We start from the raw sequence: 8,229 nt of genomic DNA, 5'->3' as shown, positions 1-8,229 counted from the left end.
ATAGTGTGGTTTATTGATTTGGGATGTATTATTCAACATGTATTTTTACCTCCAAAACATCCAACTGCTCATTTGCTGAAATCCTTGTGCATGTCTGCATTGTCCGTGGATTTGACTGTCCCAACACACTCCCCACTAGCCTCTTGCTTTTACTCTTCATAAACTTGAAGCCACCCGAACTACTTTGTCTTAACTCTCATTTAGTTCTGTATATTGATCATCACTGAACCCATGGAGCCATGTTGATGTTTAGAAAGGAACTGCGGATGCTGGTACACACCGAAAATAGACACAAAGTGCTGGAGTAACTCAGCGGGTCAGGCAGCATCTCTGGAGAAAAAGGATGTCTGGGCTGGGACCCTTCTTTAGACTATACATACAGGTTTGTAGGTTAATTGGCTTTGGTAAAATTGTAAATTGTCCCTTATGTGTGTAGGATAGTTTTAGTGCGCAGGAGTCGCTGGTCAGTGCGGACTCGGTGGGCCGAAGGCCCTGTTTCCGCGCTGTATCTAAACTGAAAATAAGAAAGCAGAGGACTGGAAAATATGCTGTTAACAAAGGCATGGTTAATGTTTTCAGCAGCGGATGGACTGAAGTAGGGCATAATGGACAATGTTACAGGGATGGAAGTAGCCTGTCTAAGTGAAAGCATGTATGTGGTTGAAAGCTGGTATTGTCCTAACTCAAGCACACTACATCTTTTGATGGTACAATTAAATAACAAATTAACCGCTGGTTTACCGAACGGCAAATAGCTCGGTCTCTCATTGTATTTCTTTGAAATACTGCAGCGCAGGAACCAATTAGAGATAAATGTTTTTTTAAAAAAACCTACAAAAGTATTCAGTATTATTTGCAGAGCCCTTGAGCTCTGCACTAACGCTATCCTACACACTAAGGACAATTTGCAATTTTTACCGAAGCAAATTAACCTACAACCCTACGTCTTTGGAGTGCGGGAGGAAACCGGAGCACCAGGAGAAAAACCACGTGGTCATGGGAGAATGTACAAACTCCGTACAGACAGCACTCTGAGTCAGGATCAAACCTAGGTCTTTAGCGCTGTAAGACGGCAACTCTGCCACTGCGCCACCGTTCCACATCGCCACAGACCATTTAGAGAAGTATTTTGATGTTTTGTTTGCTGTGATGAATCCACCGGGTGGCGCCAGCAATGGCTGCCTCGCCAACTGTCTGTCCTTTTCTTCTTTGTGTCTTTCTATGTATTAAATGCTTGTTTTTAAGTGTTCTTTAGCTTGTTTTATGTGGGGAGTTGGACACATTTTTTTCTGGTCTCAACCCGACGGAGATGCGTATTTTTTTTCTCCCCCGTATAGTATCTCCGTCCACACTGCGGCCTAACATCGTGGAGTTGGCGGCCTTTTCTGGAGATCGACCGGGAATTCCATCGCGGGAGCCTGCCGACTTACCATCACGTAGTTTGCGATAGCTGTCGGGGGTCGTCTTTGGGGCTCCAACCGTGGGCGGGGCTTTAACAATAGACAATAGGTGCAGGAGTAGGCCATTCGGCCCTTCGAGCCAGCATCGCCATTCAATGTGATCATGGCTGATCATCCCCAATCAGTACCCCGCTCCTGCCTTCTCCCCATATCCCCTGACTCCGCTATTTTTAAGAGCCCTATCTAGCTCTCTTGAAAGCATCCAGAGAATCGGCCTCCACCGCCCTCTGAGGCAGAGAATTCCACAGATTCACAACTCTCTGTGAGAAATTCCACAGACTTAACATCGAGGAGCCCGCAGTCTTTGGTTAGACACCGACATTGGGGACTTCAAGCTGCAGGAGTTTCGACCGCTGGCTGCAGGAGCTTCGATCACCCCGACTGCGGATGGTTGGACTACCCCGACCGTGGGAGAATAAAGAGTAAGGAAATTGGACCTTATTGCCTTCCATCACAGTGAGGAACGTGGGGAATCCGCTGTGGTGGATGTTTGTTAGCTTTTCTGTAGTTGTGTGTCTTGTTGCTTGTCATTAGTATGGCTGTATGGTAATTCGAATTTCACTGTACCTTAATTGGTTCGTGACAATAAACTGGCCTTGAAACCTTGAATTTCTTCGACAAAACACATCCAAGTAGAAACAATAGGGGTTTCTTCCAAGTGACTAATGGCCCCATATCAGAGTAAAACAAGTCTCAAATTAGTTAAGATGGCAAATTCCCAGCAGTTGAGTGCAGAGACGAGTGACAACAGGAGATGATTCATGGACTTCACTGATGCAAATGCCCTTGGTTCAAATAGAAAGAAATCTGAAGCCTCCTTTGACAGCTCCATTAAACAAGTATGAATGAATCAAAATCTAAGTCTGGATGTTTTTTCTTAATACTTTCCCCATTAAAGAATGTTGGACGAATGTTCCTAGAAAACAGAACTGTTCTTTATAAAACAAAAAAAAAGTTAAGATTGTAGTGATTAGAGACTATTAGGCAGCCACATGGATATGCAAGGAATGGAGGGATGTGCAGGAAGAGGAGATTAGTTTAACTTGGTATGTTCGGCATGGTTGTGGGCTGAAGGGCCTGTTACTATGCTGTACTATTCTATATATAGTCATAGTGTGGAAACAGTCCCTTCAGCCCAATGTCCACACCAGTCAACATACTCCGGCTACCCTAGTCCCACCAGCCTGCTTTTGGCCCACATCCCTCCAAACCTGTCCAACTGTTTCTTAAACGTTGGGATAGTCCTCGTCTCAACTCCTCTGGCAGCTTGTTCCATGCACCCACCACCCTTTGTGTGAAAAAGTATCCCCTCGGATACCTATTAAATCTTTTCCCTTTCACCTTAAACCTATGTCCTCTGGTCCTCAATTCACCCACTCTGGGCAAGAGTAGGTGTAATGTAGTGTAGGAGTATGCAATGGAGAGATTTCTATAATAGGGAGCTGATCGCAATGGAAAATTTATACCCAGGCCTTAAGTTGAAAATCCCACCTCGTGTTTGAAGCTGGGAGAACGAACAGCTGCAGGCAATCCACTAGGAATGTATTATTGAATAATGTATGTTGAACAAATGGATATGTGTATGGAGATTTTAAGTGCCTACGTTTAATCAGCTGCCCTAGCGTATTCCTTTGGTGGTTTGAGATCTATTTTGTGTGTCCTACTCTTGTGACATGCCTTGGGGTGTTTTACTGTGTACAAAAGTGCTGTACAAATGCAATTATTTTTGCTGGCCAGACTAAGTAGCACATTTTAGAGGTGGGTTAAATGTTTTGTTTTCGTGAAGTACAGTAATCGATTATTAGCAAGATCAAATCTTTACACTCAATGTTCAAAATTAACCCTGACTTTTTTTTTGTTCAGTTTAGTTTATTGTCACGTGTACCGAGCGAGGTACAGTGAAATGTTTTTGTTCCGTGCTGTCCAGTCATTCAAGCCCACAACTCCTTAAAAGTGGCAAATTAAGGTAGAGTGGTGGTTAAGAAAGCGTATGGTATGCTTGCTTTCACAGGTCGGGGTATTGACAATACGAGCCAGGAAGTCATCGTGTAAAAGGCCTGTCCCACTTTCACGAGGTAATTCACGAATTCTCCCCAGTTTTCCCCTGATTCAAACTCGCAGAATGTTCGGAACGAGTCCGTAGGAGTTTGTAGATATATCGTGGCGGCTCGTAATGCCAGCCGTAGGTACTCGGGGCATCAGGTAAGTCGGGACGTTTTTTCCAGCCCGATGAAAAATGTCCACGAGTAAAAAAAATAGTTGGGATGAAAAGAAATTGCAACTTTTTACTCGTAGTTAGTTCGTGGGTAGGCCGTGAGGGTAGTCGTGGGTTCTCAGAGCTCGGCAGCTGGACAGAGAAAAAAAGGTGAGTGACAAAAAAAAGCTTAAGTCAACATCAGCAGTGACCTCTGTCACTCCAGTTCGTGAGCATATTCATGGAAGGTCGTAGATTACCAAAATCTTGTAGGTCCTCTAAACTCGGCAGTGGTTTTGGATTAAGTCGTGAAAGTGGGACAGGCCCTTAAGGAGGAACTGCAGATGCTGGTTAAACCCGAAGGCAGTCACAAAAAGCTGGAGTAACTCAGCGGGTCAGGCAGCATCTCTGGAGAAAAGGATTCTCTGAGATGCTGCCTGACCAGCTGAGTTACTCCAGCTTTTTGCCTCTGTCCAAGACTAATTGCAAGCCAGGCAAGGGATGAATGGGGTTTTTAAATTCAATTTGCACCGATGTTGTTTTGCAGAGCAGCAGCAAGAGCTTGCTTTCCCTCTCTCTGTGTCACTCCCCCGACCTAGTTATCCGACTAATTTCACTGTCCTGATTAATTTTACAGATGTATATGCGTCATGGTCACCTTCCCCTCAGCTAACGAACCATTCTACATTTTTTCCTGACCACCGCCTGCTTTGATCTGTCGTTTTCACACCTTATCCTTCCATATCTCCCAGTCACCCATTCCTTCCCTCTGGAGATGCTGCCCGTCCCGCTGAGTTACTCCAGCATTTTGTGTCTATCTTTAGCAGCAATAGCGCCTCGTCTTCCACCAGCAGCTGGGAGGTTGCTCAGCTGGGAGGGGCTGCAGTGCTTTGGCAACGGCACCAGTCCCACCCCATTCATTGCTGCAATATTCATTGAACAGCGGAAAGCTTTGCGTCATTGCGGCGAGTCTGCACCAGAGCTGGGGACCAGTAACAAAAGGCAGGCTGCCAAGCAGCAGCATCCAATCCTTTCTTCCAAAAGTCTGCTTTCAATCTGGCCAGGCTGGGGATGTCAACGAACGAATAAAAAAAGTGTCAGGCGTCAAAAAGCTGGAGTAACTCAGCGGGTCTGTTCGCGTCTCTGGAGAAAAGGAATAGGTGACGTTTGAGGGTTGAGATGCGTCTTCAGACTGAGACCCAGGGTAGGGGGAAGCGAGAGATATAGAAGGCACATAAAGCAAATGAATTAAAGATATGCAAAGAGCAACGTTGATCAAGGAATTAGAAAACCTTTCCGTGATCATTGTTGCTTTTTGCATATCTTTCATTCATTTGTTCTATGTACCTTATATCTCTTGTCTCCCACTCTCCCTCCCAGTCTCGACCCGAAACGTCACCTATTCCTTCTCTCCGGAGATGCTGCCTGTCCCGCTGAGTTACTCCAGCTTTTTCTGTTTAAACCAGCATCTGCAGTTCCTCCCAACACACAAAAAAAAACCCAGGCAGACCTTCAACCAAGGACCAATCCACTACCCGAGAGCTTGCAATAACGATTGGATGGCTGTGGGTGTTCTGATATTCTGCTGCGGACTGATTTGCTGGTTCAATGTCATGACAACTGGTCTCTCCTATTAACAGCTCCCATATATGCGTCTGTTAGCAATAGGGTTCCATCAGCAATAGGTTTGGCACGATGCACTGCTTTTAAACAGGAGTAATGCAGTTTGATATCATTTCCAGCCTTCAGTATTAATAATTGATATTGATTTGTGCCTTTTCCTCTGTCATATGCAACAAAAGACGATTCAGTCAGCCTTAACCTAATTTTACAAGAAATGGCTGAAAGTGCAGCACATTTCTGAGAATATTATTAAGAGAGGTGATTTTTCTCTATAGTTGTGCCTTGGGGGAAATAACTGAATGGTCTGCTTCATTCATGGGTGACCTTGCTGCAAATTCAGACTCGGTTGGGTATTTGACCCTTGTGGGTATCTCGCCTTGGGCCATTCTTCTCACCCTTTTCTAGAGCTTAGACTTTAGAGATACAGCGCAGAAACAGGCTCTTCGGCCCACCGAGCCCGCGCCGACCAGCGATCACCCCGTACACCAACACTATCCTGCATACTTGGGAAAATTTACAATTTTTTTTAACCAAAGCCAATTAATAGAATAGAATAGAATAGTTTCTTTATTGTCATTGTAACATGAACCATGTACAACAAAATTTAAAAATGTCAGCCAGTCAGTGCACCATTCAAACATTTCTAAAAGCTAACGATACATACAAGGTAAAATATTAAAAGATAAACAACTAAAATAAATATCACGAAAATATCACGCATGAACACCCAACCCTCCATCCTTCTGTCGATTTCACAGTGTACCACAGTCCCTTAGTATGTCTCGCCCCTGCGTTCCTTGGCAGCTACATTTAGTGCTTTTATAGCAGTGGGGTAAAAACTGTTTTTTAGTCTGTTCGTCCTTGTCCTTGTAGATCTGTACCGTCTGCCTGACGGCAACAGTTCAAACAGGGAGTGTCCGGGATGCGAAATGTCCTTTATGATACTCTGGGATTTTTTGGTGCAGCGGGAATTGTGTAAGTCCTCCAAGGTAAGGAGAGGGCAGCCGACAATCCTCTGGGCGTTGTCAATGGCCCTCTGGCCATTGACAATTCCACCTGCTCACCTGTACTTCTTCGGAGTATGGGAGGAAACCGGAGCACCCGGAGAAAACCCACGCAGGGAGGTCGCAGGGAGAACGTACAACCTCCTTGCAGACAGCATGTGTAGCCATAAGTTTCTAGGTGCAGAATTAGGCCATATGGCCCATCATGTCTTGTCTGCCATTCAATCATGGCTGGTCTTTTTTTCCTTCTCAGCCCCATTCTCCTGCCTTCTCCCCATAACCCCCAACACCCTTAATAATCAAGAATCTATCAATCTCTGCCTAAAAGATATGAACTTGGCCTCCACAGCCGTCTGTGGCAATGAATCCCACAGATTCACCACCCTCTGACTAAAGAAGGGTGGGGATCGAACCCGGGTAAACTACAACGTCACTGTGCCTCTTCAAAGGGGCTGAAGCAAAGTCCCGTCATCCTTACAACATCCACTGCCCCAATTTCACTTCCATTCCGCTGTTGACATAGATCAGACCCGGTGTTGCGAACTCTTGGTCTAGTGCACGATAAAGTCCAGTACAGTGGGAAGTGGTGAATGCTCTGATCGCTGGCCTGCAAACTATAACATCCTGAAGCCGTGGTCTGCGGAGCTTCTAGCCGCGGGTGTGGCATGGACTTTCCATTGCGGAGTCTGGGATCCCTTGCCGGGGATCGCAGGAGAAGAGCCCCGACCACCGGCCTGCGGCCTATAACATCCTGAAGCCGCGGTCTCCGGTAGGAAGCGGCCGATTCGGGTCCTCCCAACCACGGAGTTTCCGTCCGTTCCAAAGTCAGAGTTTCGAGCATCCTGACGAGAGGGCCTGTACATCTGGCCGTCTGTAGCGGTGACCACAGATGAACAAAGGAGGAGGACTGACTGGACGTTATTGCCTTCTACCACAGTGAAGAATGTTGATTCCGCTATGGTGGAAGTTCATGTTGTATTCTATTGTGCATTGTCCTCTTTTTGATTGTATGGCTGCGTGGTAAATCAAATTCCACTGTACCTTAATTGGTGCATGTGGCAATAAATGTGAACTTGAACTTGTTTACAATTCTCTACCGCAGAGGTTTGCAGAAGATCAATCGTTCAGTTCATTGAAAACAGATCGATAGGTTTCTGGACGTTAAGGGAATTGAGAACGCCACTAGATACAGTGGGAGGTAGAAGATCAGCCATGATCTTGATGAATTGCAGAGCAGCTTCCAAGTGCCACATCTGCTTTTCATCCTTATTTTCTTCTTCTGTTCATGCACGATGAGACCATCTTGTGTGGTACATTTAGATATTAAGCAATGCCACCAAGGAAGTTGCTATTGTTCAGTCCAAATGAACGAAATTGGCAATATCAGTAAAATAATGGTACTAATTTAACCCCTGGCGAAGTGGATTGCAAAGGAGAGGGGGTGACAACGGGAAAGTAGGGAGGAGGATTGGTCTAGAGTTGACGGGGGGGGGGGGGGGGGGGGGGAGAGAGTGACAAGAGGCTTAGATTGTGAGCTTTCTTCACCCATTCTAATTGTGCGTTGACCCTGTTTTATGGCAACAAGTGTTTCTGCACCAATTAATGTTAAATTAATATTGATCTCAATGTTGCCTGCATGCATCATCTGTCGTTGAGCACTGATTCTCCATGCAGAGAATTGTGGATGCAGTCCAGCCCATCACACAAACCAACCTCCCTTTTGTTGACTGCATCCACATTTCACGCGGTTCGGCAAGGCCACCAACATAAAATCAAGGACATGTCTCACTTACTTCTTCTTCTCTCTCCCACCGGGGACAAGGTATAGAAATGTGAAAATGCATACCTCCAGATTCAAAAGAATCTGTAGTCTGAAGAAATGAAGAAACAATTAAAAAAGTTGCAAACTGTTTAAAAAGAAACAGTCGCACTTAAATTATTTTTTAAA

The sequence above is a fragment of the Leucoraja erinacea genome, chromosome 35 (assembly GCF_028641065.1).
Source record: "Leucoraja erinacea ecotype New England chromosome 35, Leri_hhj_1, whole genome shotgun sequence".
Taxonomy (NCBI): domain Eukaryota; kingdom Metazoa; phylum Chordata; class Chondrichthyes; order Rajiformes; family Rajidae; genus Leucoraja; species Leucoraja erinaceus.
Note: the sequence above shows the minus strand (reverse complement) of the source record.